The sequence below is a fragment of the Lissotriton helveticus genome, chromosome 5_1 (assembly GCF_964261635.1).
Source record: "Lissotriton helveticus chromosome 5_1, aLisHel1.1, whole genome shotgun sequence".
Classification (NCBI taxonomy): Eukaryota; Metazoa; Chordata; class Amphibia; order Caudata; family Salamandridae; genus Lissotriton; species Lissotriton helveticus.
In genome coordinates, this window is record NC_136065.1 from 1,441,623,614 (window position 1) to 1,441,640,894 (window position 17,281).

Here is a 17,281-nt window from a genome sequence, read left to right on the forward strand (position 1 = left end):
TCATGTCTTTACCACAAAATTTTGTGGTAAAGAAATCCAGGGTAAAGGCATACCTGGTAAGGATGCGGTTGTAGTCAGTCTTACATGTGTTTCAGGCATGCGTTGTTGAGGCATGCCTTGCTCCATCACACAACCCTTATACACAAACACATTTAAAGTCATCTAAGCAAAATGACCATTTCGGGGCTACTCATCAATGCTAACTGAATGTCGCCCTGACCTCGTGTTATCAAAGAACTAAGGTAAATTCCAATCTTCAAACATAGAACATAGAACACCACGTAGGATATTTGAATTAGTGCCACTATACCGATAAGATAAAGAATAGTAATGGCTTTGGATACATTTCACCGTTACATCCATATGTGTGGAGACTAACCCTGAATCAGTCAATCAATCAATCAATCAAAGCATTTATATAGCGCACTACTCACCCGCAGGGTCTCAAGGCGCTGGGGGAGGGGGGAGGGGGTCCGCTACTGCTCGAACAGCTAGGTCTTGAGCTGCTTCCTGAAGGCGAGGTGATCTTGGGTCAGGCGGAGGTGGGTCGGAAGGGAGTTCCAAGTCTTGGCGGCCAGGTAGGAGAAGGACCTTCCTCCTGTGGTGGCTCTTCGGATGCGGGGGACGGTGGCGAGGGCGTGGCTGGTCGATCGAAGCTGGCGTTTGGGGGCGTAGAAGTTGAGGCGGCTGTTGAGGTATCCTGGGCCTTGGTTGTGTAGGGCTTTGTGTGCGTGGGTGAGGAGCCGGAAGGTGATTCTCTTGTTGACCGGGAGCCAGTGCAGGTCTCTCAGGTGTCTGGAGATGTGGCTGCGGCGGGGGATGTCCAGGATGAGTCGTGCTGAGATGTTCTGGATCCGCTGGAGTCTCTTCTGGAGTTTGGCGGTGGTTCCGGCGTAGAGGGAGTTGCCGTAGTCCAGACGGCTGGTGACGAGGGCCTGGGTGACCGTCTTCCTGGTCTCGGTGGGGATCCATCGGAAGATCTTACATAGCATGCGCAGGATGTTGAAGCACGACGAGGAGACGGCGTTGACTTGTCTGGTCATGGAGAGGGAGGAGTCCAGGATGAAGCCCAGGTTGCGTGAGTGGTCTGTTGGTTTGGGTGCGCTGCCCAGGGCGGGGGCCACCAGGAGTCGTCCCAGGCGGAGGGTGAGGATCCCAGGATGAGGACTTCCGTCTTGTCCGAGTTCAGTTTCAGGCGGCTGTTCGACATCCACTTGACTACGTCTGTCATTCCTTCGTGCAGGTTGGCTCTGGCTGTGGCGGGGTCGTTGGTGAGGGAGAGGATCATCTGGGTGTCATCGGCATAGGAGATGATGTTGAGGTTGTGTTGGCGTGCGATGTCTCCGAGGGGGCTCATGTAGACGTTGAAGAGTGTTGGGCTGAGCGAGGAGCCTTGAGGGACGCCGCAGATGACTTTGGTGGCCTCCGATCTGAACGGGGGGAGGCGGACTCTCTGTGTCCTTCTGGCGAGGAAGGAGATGATCCACTCCAGTGCCTTCTCCTGGATTCCGATGTTGCTGAGGCGCTGGACAATTCCTGTCTTCATATCACGTGATGTGTTCTTCGAAGACCTACACTCACTGCACTGCTATCATACCCCCTCTTTCTGGCTCATCGGTCCAGACATGAAAGAACACCATACCCAACACCCATACCATTATATCATGAGGATGCCAATGCCAAGGGAAGAGAATGACCCGAAAATGATTCTCATGGTCTTCAGAAGTAGAGGGATGCCGGAAAATGTAGTATATTATTCATTGTGGAAACCTGGTTTAAAAAAGAGCTTACTTGCAGCGTCTTATCCACTTATCTGCTTATGGTCTAGTATACACTATATTTACAAACATAGAGCCACATCGTATTGCTTAATAAAGGCATGTAGCTACTGTCTGGTGAGTTTGACGACCCTTGAGGATCTAGATATACTAAGAAATGTAGTGTACTATGGATGGCACGGATAAAGCATATGTTTTATTCAAAATGGAATATCTTGCTGACTATGTGTTATCGTCCAGATGGCATGGAGATATGCCTGCACAGAGTACTTATATAGTAACATGTATAAGTCTAGGATCTACCCCTTACTGAAGGCAAGTGGCCACCAGCCAATTTATGCCCTAGTCTTCAGGGTCATGGACATCCAGGGGATCTCATCATTGAAACTCGTCTCAAAAGCACATAACTTAAAAATCCACCTGTGTTCTTTCGAAAAGGGACATCAAAGATTGGTAGTTTCACCAAAGTGGAGTGAATCTTTGTGAATCCTTACAGTTATTCATTCGACCTTTACATGGTTTATATTAATCATATTGTTACATTAACAGCTTACATTAAGTAAGAAAACGGTTCTTCTGTGATACCAGCGTTATATTATTTTGCGCTACATAAAATTGTAAACTAATACATAAATATGAATTTACAGGACAACTGAGCAAATTCAGTTTTAGACAAACATGGACTATGCATAAACAAAAACGCGAAATATTGTCTTCCACTGCACCGTTCATTCTGCTACATATAAGGTGCATATTTTGATACTTGTAAACTGCTTTATTGCTGTTACAAGAAAAGCGTTCTGGAAAGTGTGCAGAAGTAAATTCTTTAAATTTCCCTTCACTCATCCCACTTCTTAACATAAAGCAGTGCATGTAAACGGTATTCTTTAAATAAGTCATCACGTGCATGTTACATACATATCATGTCTTCTCGTTTGCAAATATGAGATATATAAAGAGTGTTGACTCTGACAGTCCTATTAAAACACTGCTACAGGAAACATTTTAAAACTCTCAGACAGCAAGCAAAGGAATTACACGTTGTTGGTTTCTGCCTTCATGTCAAAATACCATTTTAAATAGATGTTATACTATAGAGGAGAATGTTGTGCGATAAAAGGGGCTCCACGATAAAGAGCCAAATATTTCACAGATGATCTCTGCTTTCATGCTTTCCTACACCCAATTACTTCCTTTAATTTCAATCTGCAGACAGTACGAGTGAGGTAACCTCTCAAATGGCACTGTATACAGCATTAGTCCACTTGACATTGGCCCGATCCTGCATATAATTATTCTACCTTGAGCTGCAGGACTATGATAAATAGATTTAGTCATTTTTTCACCGTAAACATTTAATTCCAGTACTAATTAGAGCAGGTTCACTGTTGCAGAAGTTGTAAGTGTCTCTGAAAGCATGCAGTTGTTAATGTGGGAAACCGCTGCGCAGCTGTGGCTCTGCAAATCTAAAAAACGGTAACAGATGGCAGGTATTATTGCAAAATCAGCTAGAAAGGGCTGATTATCCGCATACCTTCACAATAAGCAAGCATCGAGCTAAAATAAGAACCAAACACAGACCGGTTGAGAGGACAGGCAATGAAGCAATTTTTTGCGAGATCGTCCTCTTGTTCGTGACGCGCCACGTTTGTAGTGGGTAATTGTTAAACACTGAAGCCGCTCCTTTAGTATGTCTGAGTATTTGTATCCATTTTGATTTGGCGAAATAAAGGCGAAAGCAGGTGCAAGCATGTTAGTTCTACCTTCCTTGTGATTTAAGCACCTGGTGAAAGAAGTAGCGCGTGAAGAGAGGTTCAAATAGTAAAGAGATAGTGTCCAACTGGTGTTTTCGGTGGAAAGTGGGAGATTAGGCAATTACACGCTAAAATGCATTTTGTTGCACCAGTAAAAAAGTGGCTAGCCCGATGATTCAGTGTATAATGGAAGAAGTTATCAGAAATGGAACTTGTCTCTCCTGCTGGAGACCACAAGATAGTGGACATCGGTTCTGCTAAAACCTTCATGGGCAGACTGGCTCAAGGGCTTCAGATGTCTGATGAAGTCATCTTTATTTTTTCTTTAAGTGAATTTTTAAATGCTTGCTTATGGCAAGACCCACATTGCAGAGTTATTGATGGTGGGCATGTAGACCCAAGGTAACCCTGTCAGGTGTGTGTCAGAACGTCACATACAGTAATGTAATCAGATATAAACTAAACATTATCTTTTTAGAAATTGACACCACAGATTAAGGAAATAGGGCCTGACAGCGAGGTTTTAACAGTTTGCCCAGGAGACGGCCTGCACCGAGTACAGGGGGTCAACAGTCTTCTGAGCAGCTGCTGAGTTTGAACCAAACAGCAGATTCTCCATTCTGTCGCGGTTCAGTTGGGGACAATTTGCTGTCATCTGTGTAGCAATCCTTCTCATGCAATCTATACAACAATGTTTCACCCATCAAGGTCCTGTCCAAACAAAATGATTATCTGACTATCATCCACATATGATATAACATCAAAACCACAAGGTTTAACAATCTGGACAAGGCGGGGCCACGTAGTTGTTGAATGAAATAGGGCTCAATGGTAAACCCTGGGTGGGGGACCCTCTTGTTAATAGGAATGACTTGAAAGAGCCCAAAGCGATCTTCAGTGTCGGGCTGTCTAAGAAGTCAATAAGCCATAATAATGCTTTGCCACATGTGCCTACCTCACACAGCATTCAATGAGTATTGTGTGAGAAACTGTACCAAAGATAACTGACAAGTCTATCAGCCCGAGCATGGGAGGAGATCCAACATCTAAGGATAGTCATATGGTATCAGTAACTGCAACCAACGCCTCTCAGTGCTATGAAAAGCTCTGAATCCACATTTGGAGGAGTCAAGACCCTGATAGTCCTCCAAATATGCTGTTAGCTGCTTGTTTTCCAGATTTCCCCAGGTTGTTCCCAATAGTGGGAAAAGCGAAAATGGACAAAAGTTGGATTTGTTCTTTGGGGCTGAGTTATGTTTTTTTAATATTGGCGACACCAGTGTGGCCTTCCAGGCTAGGGAAAGTTTGACTGTACCAAGGGATAAGTTGAAAAGGGAGAGAATGGTATGTTCTATCTGGCTCAATAGACTAGCAGTGATCTATGGGGGACATAAGAAAGAGGGGGCCCCAAATTTGGCACTCACCAACAGCCCCTGAATTTGGTCTGATGTAAAAGTTCAGACCTGTCCAAATAGAATATAGTATCAGGAGTGGGAGTATTGAAGCTGGCTCTATCAACCTTACTTGAAAGGTTAGTGAAATTCTCATATATGGCATTCTTTTTTCGCTCAAAGCAGGTGTGAGCGGGCTGCGCATCCAGCAGGTGAAGGAGTGGTGGCATTCTCCTAAGTGCGCATGAGGGATTTGACCGGCTGTCTCGGGCTGGCCAAACTGCTCATGCACACTTGGCATGTTCTCCAACAGGCTGTACTGTACAGCCCGTGGGGAAAGTATGCACAGCCTCCCATTCCCTGGCTGACCGCTGAAGCACTGTACTCAGACCAATCATAACGCTGCACTGCAGCGTTGTGGTTGGTCAGGGAAATGGGGAACCTGTGTGCTTCCTGGTTCGTCAACCTGAAGAGTACGAGAATGGAGGAAAGCGGCCACCGGCAATGGAAGAGTTTTTTTGTGGTCTTTGACCTTTTTTTTCTTCTTTTTTTAACCACCCTCCCTCACCGACTCACCATTACTGCCCAGTAGCAGCTGCGACTGCCTTTACAGGTGGCTTTATTACTTCTTAGCCCTGTGGAGTACCACAGTGCATGAGGTATAGAAAAAAATGGGTCTAGTCTGTTTGAGAGGGGTAGTCCTGTAAAAAACTACAGAGAGAGTGTTATGATATTTGGACAGAGCTTCGTTGATATCAGAGCCCTGAGTAACCTCCACAGGATGAAAGGTCTTGGAGAATATGTTTCTCAAGCCTGTATTCCAAGGTCTATACGCTCTGCTGTAGACGTTGGTAGACCTATCAATTACAAGAGCCTTGGCTATCTGAAATTTAATTATATGGTGGTCAGTGCAAGTCATGGGAAGTTTCCAATCACTCTCCAGATGCGCACATATTGTGAACATTAGATCTAAGGTGTGACCTGAAACATGAGTAGGGTCGAACACACTCTGGCGGAAGCCCACATTTCCATGTCAGTAAATTGGGCTCTATCTGGTTTCGATGTATTTCCCCATGAAATTTAATGTCTCACAAGAGAAGAAAATTGTTGGGCTTCGACACATGAGGAGCAATGCATTTTGCTAGGAGCTGACTAAACTGTTTCTTGGCCCCCGACGGGCAGTAAATAAATGCATCTATCCAGTGGACTTCAGCAGCCATCTCAATCTTAAATATGCACAATTCCAGTCAATCATTTAAAAATGAATCAATGAGGTAAAGCTTTATAGAGTCCTTAAAAACAAGGACCATGCATGATTCAGAAGAGGCCCATGGAGCTTAGCCAGCTTCCAATAAGCAAGCATAAATCTGGGGAGAGAGAAGGTAAAAGGTCCTACATTTCAGTAGTGTGTATGGGCATTGACCTAGTATTACAAAAGATGCCTACAGACTGCAGGGCCAGGCAGTATTTAGTCCCGGAGAGACCAGTGGAAGCCAGAGAATGCTGGGGAGTAAAAGTAATGCCATTGTGTAAATAAAGCCCTCCCCCTAAGCACTGGGTGATACGAATCAACCCCCCCAAGGAGCTCAGGTCTCTTGAAGGTAGAAAGGCAAGAGAACCTGCAAACTTTGCAGGAGATTGGGCAATCTGGACCCATATTTGCCTAGCCTTAAAAGGCTGTCTTAAATTTGATGGAGTTTTGTGGCAGAGTAAGATTAACACACTCTCACATTAGTGGTAGTCTTTTTCTCGGGAACGGCAGGGGACTTGGTGACGTTTGGGCACAGGCAGGCACAGATGGACTTGCCTCTGGCGTGCCAGCGGCGTGCCCACTGCATGAGTCCACACTCATGTGTGCATTAAAGCGGTGATCCCTAATAACAGGTAGAATGACTAGATAACTAGCTGCCAAAATGGCGGTAGGTTCAAGCAACCAGGAAGTGAGGCAGCATAGTATCACAGCTCTCTCCGTACAATCAGGCAAGCTGTGGCAGGCCGGAGTGCAAAGTGGAAAGCAGAGCCCGGGAGAAATGGCTCAAATAGGTGTTCCCTCCCAAAGTAAGATCCTAAGTGCATTAAAAATGTGAGCATAAGACACTAATGCACATCAGGGCAGACCTTATTTTGATTCATCACAGGTGCAGGAGTGTCCAGAGGAGTGGTTGGTGAGATTCACATTTATGTCTAGTGCCAGCCTGTGGGTGGAGGGCTGTCCTTTGTCCACCCCTGAAAGCTGTTCTGATCAGTTCCTCTCCCCCAGCTGGGGTTTGTACCATCCTGCATGGAGCGACAACCAAACACCAGCCAAGGGGCCTTGACCTTGCTGAGCCCACTTGGGGGTTAGAACTCACTGTAACAGAGGCCAGGACCCGGATCCAATGTAGGTTCAGTTAAGACTGGTCAGTTGGGCAGTTGTAGGTAGACAGGCCTTTTGTTGTATCCCTGTAGCTTAAACAGGAGGTTGGCCAACAGAACCTTGTAGTCATTTCTGGGATCCAAGGACAGCTGGATGTCTTCCTTCAGGCTCCGCAGACAGCAGCACAGCCCTTCTATTGGTTCTTCGCATGAACAGGAGTGTTCTGACGGGAGGTCTGTGGGATTCACTTTTATGCCCAGTACCAGCCTGTGGGTAAAAGGCAAGCCTCTGTCCACCCCCTAAACCACTTCTGAACATTTCGTCCCCTCCCAGTGGGTTTGATGCCAGCCTTACTACTGAGAAAGAAGAGAGACATGCCTAGGTGTGAGTTTCATCAACCAATAATGAGGTAGGCATGCTTTGAAGCTCAGTAAGGACGCTGGGCACAGACCCCAAACTATCCTGTCAAGTGAGGAGCCCCCCTCCCCACACCCAGAGGCTTTTGTTCACTATCTGGGAGCAGTACACATCTCACCAAAGGGGTGCCATCACTGGTCTGGTGACAGCCGGGAACTAGCAGGAAAGACTTTAGGTTTAAGGAAGGAAAATTAAAACTTTCTAAATGTGTATTTTCCAAAATGGTAATATAAAGCCTTACTTGACCATTAAGTTGGATTTTACATTACTTTTAAAATAAGTCCTTGAATCTAGTTTCTAGCAGCTCCCAAACTGATGCTAAGGACTATACGTTGTTATATAGTGTAACTCAGTGTTTTCCTATGGCAAAGCCAGCCTTGCCAAAGTGAAAAATGACTTTGGAGATTATTTGTACTGCCAGGACATGTAACACATTAGGTATACATGGACTACTTTTTAAATACCATGCATCCTGCCATGGGCATTTAGGGCCCACCTTAGAGGTGACAATTGTTTTGTCAGGTCGAACTCCATACCTAGGCTCCTGCCAAGATTCAGCGTGTATTCCAGATGTCATTTGACCTGCCTGCTTTTGGAGAGATCTCCCTTCATTTTGCTTCCAATTTTACTTTATCTAATGCAATCCTGTCTAACTTACCAGATCTCAGGGTTTAGATTGAGGTGCCTGGTTACATAAATATATTTAAGTATTTTGGGCAGTAGCACTGCATTCTTTGTAGACAGTGCAGTGAATTTTATTCTCTGAATTACTGGATCCACTGAAAATCTTTGAGGACAGGGGGACGTGATCCAATTTCATCAGTCTGAAATGGAGTCTACCTGCTTGATTTTGCAGACTCTGAAGGTTCAAAATATTTTTGGGTGAATGCTGGTTTAAGGAATATTGTAATAGCAGAACCTTGATCACACTACGTTCTTGGTCAATTCAATTTGGTGGGCTACCTGGAGAAGTTGGAAGATTCCTACTCAGTAGCATATTTAGGATGCACATATTGATGTGTAATTTGAATTTAGCCAATTCTTTTTTCAGCCTTTGTATATGACATATGTGTTCATATCTCTATGAAAGATATATACTATCTCTCCACATTTATAGAAATCCAACTCATTAATTTGTTAACGATATCAAGACGAAGATTATAACATTTGAAAAGGTAGGACACAACATATTTACAGCACGTAATAGAGACAAATATATATTTTTAGTAATTTGATTTCGGATTTCAGATGATGTTTAATAGTCCACCTATAAGGCAGGAGGATGCATTTAGCACAAGCTGTACTAAGTTTGTCCTTTGTGATCTTTCAACTATGCAATATTTATGTATAATAATTAGAATAAAAAATAGTTCCACTTTTAACAGTGATCTGCTGGGTGCCCTAATGATTTACAGTCTTCCTTTATGTCATGCATTTAAAGCCTCTCCATAAAGTATTTTATCAGCATTGTGAGATAGCCTGTCCTTGTATAAACAATTATTTGCTTTATCTTTACAATTGTTTGCTTTATTGCAGGAGATGTAATTGCTCAAGAGAATACACTCAACCATGATCTCTCAGTAATTATCTTAGGATGGAAGACGACTGCTTCACCGTAAACACAAAAACATCAGACTTATGTGCACTTCTCGTTATATTGCATGTATAAAACATACTGGTTTTATTATGATTCCTATTGTTATTAAAACCTCAGCTTTCAGGCAATCAAAGCCAAAGTCAAAGTCAAAAACAGCTTTATTCGATTCTTATAAAAAGGTAATCATAAAAGCACAGTAAAAAAGGCACATTAAAAACATCTGAAGGGAGAAGTCACAATAATATTTACATAATTATGTACAGTTAATTCATGGTATTCCTAGATTTAATTACAGACTTTAGGAATGATGAGACAAGGTGCATAATTAATTCATCTCCTAACATTTCTAATTTCATCAAATCGGCCCTACATTGCCTTAGACCCCAGTGCTTTAAGAGTGAAATCAGGAATCTCATTCTTGGCAGGGTATAAAATTTACAAAAAAGTTTACAATGTAGGGTAGACTGCTTTGACACATTGTCACAAGGGCATAGGACCATATCTCTGGACCAACAATTTTGCTCTGGGAATGTTATTAGTCTGAAAAAAGTGCCTCCCCGAAATCTGGTCAGCAACATACCTGTGTAACAGATTTGCACATCAACCAGGTATTGCTGTAGGCCCTGCCCTTGGCGAATCAGGTGATTCTCCATCACTGATATTTTGTTTTTCTCTATTAGCCAGCGTTTGCTCTCAAGAAAATGCAGGCATGTATGCTTTAGTTTCTTCCTAGGAACTGTGATCAAGCACTCTGGCGAGTCAAAGTATTCAGGGTGCCCAAAGTCAGACAAGAATCCCTTAACATAATTAAACCAGTGGATTCTATTGACCCCCTCAAGATCTAAACAATCCAGTATGACGTCCCTATTCAGACCTGTCTCCTCGGTTGACCACACTTTGTGCCACAATAAAATGGGGTCAACTTGAATTAAGTCTGAAATATAATGTATGCCAAGTTCTTGATGGCACACAAACATTGAGGTGTTACGGGGACAGCCAATAGATAACGAAGACATTTGTTTTCTCCACGTTGTTTTATGCTAGGATCAATTATTCCCCAAAGACCTGCTCCGTAAATCGCAGTGCACACACATTTTGCTTTAAATATGTCCAGTAATACAAAAATTGGGCATCCTCCCAGTCTGTTGGCAAAGCATCAGACTGCCCGACTGATCTGCTAAATGTCATATTCCTAGTTTCTATTGCCGAGGTCCAAGTCCCCTTTTTGTTAAAATTAATTCCCAAATATGAGAATGTCTCTGCCGATTCTAGTTTAGTGCCTGAGAGGAAGATCCTACATTTTGGGGTCTTCCTTGTGGTACAGCACATGGTGAAGGTCTTACTTTTATTTATATTAAGACCTCTATCACACATGTACGAGGAGAATTTATTCACAGCTCTTTGTAGGCCTATTTGAGTTCTGGCCATAATAACTGCATCGTCTGCATATAGAAGTATTGGTACTGGGGAGTTCTTAATCCTAGGGTAATCGTACTGCTCTTCCGTGAGGTGGGAAGCTATGATATTTATGTAAAGATTGAAAAGAAAGGGTGCTAAATTGCATCCCTGTCTAATCCCCTTTTGAATGTCAAATTTAGCAGTGCATTCACCCATTGTTCCATACCTCACTCTAGCCCCAGCACCATTATAAAGTTCCCTTATGAAGACTAGCAGTTCTAGTTCTACTCCTAGTTGCGCTAGTATGGACCACAATTTTTCATTGTTCAGGCAATCAAAGGCCAAGCTTTGGTCTACAAAACATAAGTATAAGTTTTCTTTTTTTGCCATAGTATACTTAGAAATAATTAATGCTAGGTTCAACCCTTGTTCTTTAGTGCCAAGTCCAGCCCTGAACCCATACTGAAATTGTGAAAGGACACCTTGATCTTCAGCCCATAACAACAGTCTGTTGAGTATGACTCTCCCCGCGACCTTCATTAGTGAATCCAATAAAGATATAGGTCTATAACATTTAGGATTACCACGGTCTCCTTTTTTAAAAATTGGAATAATAATGGCCTCTTGCCATGTAATAAAAAACCCATTATTATTACAGCTGTTTAAGACGTTTGTTAAAAGTGGGGCCCATAGTTCTAAATTAGATTTAAATACATCTATTGGTACCCCATCCGGTCCCGGTGCTTTCCCAGTGGCGCTGTTATTAATTGCCTGTTGAACCTCTAAGAGAGAGAGAATTTTACGTTTATCGGAAAGATTTTTTGAACAGTGGCCTGAGTTCCAAATGTTAGGTCACTGCTCTCCATCTCAAATGGGGTGTCTTTCTTATACAGCTCACTGAAGTGTATTACCCAAGTATTCTCTGTGATAGCTACTTCTAGAGTGTTTGATGCTTTATCTGAGAAGAAGAGTGCATTCACAGCCTTCCAGAATCCTGTATTATCTTTTGTCAGACAGGCTTTGTGTAGGGCCTGCCAGGATTCTTGCTTCAGCTCTCTCTTACGTTTTTTTACTGCCTGATAATAGGCAGTTCTGGCAGATCTTATAGCTATTTGGTTCTGTGGAGAGGTTTTTAAGGATAGCATTAAATACTTGTGCGATTTACTGCACTCGCTGTTGAACCATCTTTTCTCCATACTTTTGTCAAATCTTTGTGGCCTTGTGAGAAGATTTAGGATTTCTTCTACGATTTGAAGAAAGGCCTCGCAGAGTTGGGAGTCTTCTTTATCCTCAGACAAACAAATCGAGAACTCAGTGTTCTTATTGTTAATAAGCTTTGTATAAAAGGCTGCTGGTTCTATTTTATTCCATTTCAAGGAATACCCATTTTTCTTTGCCAAAGTTAATTTATAGCTATACAGGTTCTCAGTCAGGGAGTTTGTTTTATCCCACACCTCTGCGAAGAAAAGAGACAAACTACACGGATGGTGGTCGCTCGTAGCTACTTCGCTTAGGGTATAAGTAAGGATGCGGTCAGCATGCCGCTTAGAGATAAGGGCATAGTCTATGATGGATTGGCAACCCCTCCTAATAAAGGTTGGCTTTAAAGGGACCGGTGTGGGGCATAATTAATTTATGAACCCCAGATCTAGATAAACAATTATATTATTAAAATAATTACCTATAATGGTATGTGGGAAATGTGCGCTGCCATCCTCTCTATTTGAACCCAGACCACAAATGTTCAAGTGACTGTGTGGACATAAGGGGGTATTGAAATCCCCAACAAAATGACACATGTGTCACCTTTTTGGTCTGTTTCAACAATGCTTGTCAGGGTTTGGGACAGATCCTCTAAGATCCTTGTGATCTCTGATTTGGAAATCTTATTGTAAAAGTTTACCAGAAATTATTTTTGTTTTCTACCAACGTTCAATGACAATATCTGATAATATTCAGACGTTGGTTTGAACTTTACGATTATGCCATCTAGGAGATTAGATATATGTGCACAAACCCCCTTACTCCTACCCCTTATTGTATGAATTGCTGGTGTATGGAAAGTGCGGAAACCATTTATATGAATTGGATCCAATGCCCAGGTTTCCTACAAACATATAATTGTGTGTTTTGAGAAGAGGGTTATGCAATCCAAGCCCCGCTATATTCCATGGCATAATGCTTATGCTTTCTGCCATTTCTACCTTATTGATAGGTGGTCTGTCTGTTTTCCGAGTGGTAGTCTCGACTAGAGTTTCCTCGTTTCCTAGCTCTACAATCTTTCGATCTACAGATGATATTTCCAGCCCATCCCTTAGGCTAGTAATTTGAATGCTATTTTCAGGGGAGTAACTCACAGGGGTATTGTCGTGACTCTCAATGCCTGGTATACCTAGCTTGTTAGGAGTAACAGTAATTGTGGGCAGTCAGTCCACCATTTCAAGTGTACTGAACCTATTGCTAATTGGAAAGCCCATCATCTGAGATCGGTCATCATACAGTTTTTCATTTGAAGGAGGTCTATTGCCTGGGTTCTCCGACCAATAATTACCCTGAACAGAGTAATTAGATACCCCTGTTACTCGGTGATAAAAGTAAGTTAAATCGTGTGGCTGAATCATGGTGCTTATCGTATGATGCCAGTCGTCACATATGGCTTGTCTATCTCCAAAATTTATAATGATGCAGTCCGCCGGGATGTTTTTCCTGTTACTTCCCACCCAGCTAACCCTCCGAACAAACAAAATCTTACTGCTGGCATAAGAGGGTAGAGGCCTTGTAATATTAAGCCAATATGATATCTTATTTTTTAGTTCAGTAAAAGACTCTATTTTACCCAGTCCCAGTTCCGGAACTCCAGTCAGAACAACAACGTATGGCATAGATTCTTGGGGCAAGTTTATTACCGGTAGTACAGAGCGCTCTACATCGACTATACCAGTACAACTTCTCGGCTTGGGTGTAGCTTTTGAATGACCCCCGCCTGTCGTATGCCTTGCGTTTTCTATTGCAGGTGGGTTTACAACAGTCAATGTGCTCTGGGCACTTTCCGGCCTTAGTTGTAGAGGACTTACTGTCAGATCACAGCTTGGAGGCTTAGATACTGTCGGATTAGTCTTTGGTTTTCTCGAGTCCTTGGGAGCGTCAGATATCTCTTTGACCACTGGCAGATTTGCTGAAATCGTTTTTTTGTTTAACTCAAGATTGCTTAGAGATAGCTGCTCGAGTTTTTTTAAACGCTCCTCCATGTGCTTTAATCTATCGTTGATTGGTCTTATAGCCAGTGTTAGGATCTCGCTCAGTTTAACCCAGAAGCTTTCCTCCGTAGGTGCAAAAGAACATACTGTTGTGTGTATGGGATCAGGTCCAGCTATATGTATGTCGGCAGTTGATTTGGTGATCAGTGTAGAATTGTTACTATACGCTAATAAATTCTTGGCTTGCCTGCCCTTTTTTGATGCCCCGGCCTTCTTCTGCTTTGGTATTGCCCTGAGCCTAATGTTCTCTAAGGGGATAGAAGCCCCTTTGTCTGCCAATAGTTGTGCTCTGGTTGACACTCCTTGGGTGAGGTTTATGACTGAGCTTTGGGTATTTGATGTTTGTGCAATTGGGGCTTGATTAGTACTGATGCTAGTCAGATCGTCCGCAATGTCGTTGATTAAATCCATTGCAACAGAGTCATTGGTGGTGTTTATGGCTACATGTATTGCAGGACTATTTGACAGAGCGATTTTCCCCATGAGGATCTTTTGTTAAACAGTGGGTCCGTTGAGAGCCGACGTTCGGTTAGTTCTATTTCTCGAGCTAAAACAGATGCCGCTCTGATAATAAAATTATCTAATGGTACAGACACAGGGCCTCCACGAGTGTTGGTTCTTACGGAACGTTCCGCCATGTTGTTAAATACATACACACCAGATACGTGATACCAAAGTGTATTTAATGATCTTTAATGATCTAGCCACTTACTCGTTTACTTGCCCCTCAGGCCTCGAACGGGCTCAAATGGGCACGCCCTTGGCCAGGGCTTAGCCCGGCATGACCCGCGCGCGATCCCGCGACGCGGGGGCTGTCATGCGTTTAAAGAGCCTCCAGGCGCAGAAGTTGCAGTGGCGGCTTCCGCCGCGAAGCTGAGCAGCCTGGAAGATGTAGTCTCCCTCCTCTAGGCGGCCGCTTGGTGTCAAGCTGCGGCAGCGGGAGGGAGACCGGGAGTGACTGCAGGTGCCCAGTAAGCAGGTCTGGCAATGAAACGTCCCCCAAAAGTGTCCGTGCAAATATGGACAGCACCCGCTCCACCGGGGTGTCGTGCGTTTAAAGAGCCTCCAGGCGCAGAAGTTGCAGTGGCGGCTTCCGCCGCGAAGCTGAACAGCCTGGGAGATGTAGTCTCCCTCCTCTAGGCGTCCGCTTGGTGTCAAGCTGCGGCGGCGGGAGGGAGACCGGGAGTGACTGCAGGTGCCCAGTAAGCAGGTCTGGCAATGAAACGTCCCCCAAAAGTGTCCGTGCAAATATGGACAGCGAAAATGTTAAACTGTTCTCTCCAAGCGGCTGGATGCACAATAACATTGATTCTTAGTGTCCGAACACAATTCACATGTTGATTTTCTTAACCTCCTAAGTTCTTAGACGACTAAGTTCCACCTTGAGTGCTGACCCCTTTTTTACATGTTTTGGTCACTTTGTGCTTAAGTCTTCACACCATTTTTCACACAAAAGATATCCAGGCCAAATTTTCTTCCTTTTTTCCCACATGGTGGGTATTCTAAAGGGACCGAGGTTTGTAGATTCCCCATGGCTGTTGGCTCCCACGTACCTGCATCTGTATCTTCTTTATTAGAGCGTTGGGGTGTTGCCCCCATCCCAGGAGTCGACCTCCCGAACCTCTGGTTTTCATTTAAATACATCTACAGTTTATGTTCCGGATGGTGGTTCTGTGCATATTGTTTTTGTTTTTTAATGTTACACGGCACGAGGCGGCTTGCTAGTGATGAGTGGGTGAGGCTTAAAATACAATATGATCGTGACACACAAACTTCAAAGTGCACATGTCAGGTTGGCAGACTGCTTTTCTGTGGCCACTCCGACATGCACACTGGAGGCAACTCATCACCCGTCCATTGTTAGGGGCGCGGGGGAGGCAACCGCAGGTCCCTGCACTCAGACTGAGTGTTGGGTCCACCTGCCTAATCCAATCTGTAATGGTTGGTGGCCTCTCGTGGCACGTCACTTCCGAGTATACTGGTGGTGTGGCCTCAGTGTCTCTGCTAGGCGCTCCTGCCCCCTCGCTCGGCCTTGCAACCCATCAGGACCACGAGCCTTCCCGAGGTCGTGACACAACACTGGCGACGAGCGGAGGGGGCCCAACCCTCGGCAGCTCGCGGCGGAGAGCGACCATCTCTTATGAGCGGCAGCGCAGCTGTGCACCGCCTCATTGCAGGAGCTGCAGCGTGTCCCCGGTAACTACGCGCACTGCCCCTCCTCCGTGGCAGCCGTGTGTACTGCACGAAACATCCCGGCGGCCGGGAAATCACTGATTCCGCATTCCAGCAGGCCCAGGCTGGGCCGTCTGTGTCAACCACGCCCGCTCCACGGCAGAGCTCTGCTCCACACCGGGCGCCCGCAAGTGTCTGATGCCTCAGCAGCACAGCGGTGCTCCGACTGCTGGAGGCCCCTCTGCTCCCTCATCTGCCCGCAACAAGCATTGGCAACACCGAGGGGATACACCAACATGCACTGGCAACACCAAAAAAAAAAAGAAGAAAAGAAAGAAGGTGACACACAGCAGCACAAGGCACTCTACTGGCAAGTCAAGTAAGGAGAGAGTGGGGACACCAAGTGCGGGAGTACCTTGAGAGCGGGAGGGGATCACGATGCAGCACCACGTGGAGCACATGACGCCATATTTGTCCCTGAACCGGCCAAGACGTACAAAAACAATCCCCACCAGGCACGATGGTAGATAACAATAACGCCGCCGCGCCATCCCGCATCCCATTCCAGCACGCTGCACCTGGAGTCCTACCTCCTTTCAGTGAGCTAGAAGATCCCGCAACAGCCTCCCCCCGGTGGAGAACATCGATCGAACGCCTCAACAACTATTTTGCCGCGACTGACGAGGCGGTGAAGAGATCCTTGCTGCTTCACTATGCAGGAGACGAGATCTTCAAACTCTTCAAGCATCTGTCCAACACAGGAGCAATAGATGACTACGATGCGGCTGTGATGGCTCTGAATGGCCATTTCAACCCGCAACTAAACCCATATTTCGAGATCTTCAAGCTTGGACAAGTCCGCCAGAGAGAGGGAGAATCTATGGACATGTTCTACGCACATCTCCGGGAACTTGCCATCACGTGCACTGACGAAGACCAGCCAAAAGAAATCAAGAGACAACTAATTCAAGGATGCCGCAACAAAACCCTACTGCGAAAACCGAGGATTTCGCTGGAGGACATACTAATACTAGCCAGATCACACGACCTGTCCGCGGCTCGAGCAAATGTAATGGACCAAGCCCTAACCAAGTCCCAAGGGAAACCAGACTCCATCAAAACAGAGCGAGCTGATGCGGTGAGGACCAGACCTAGGGGAAA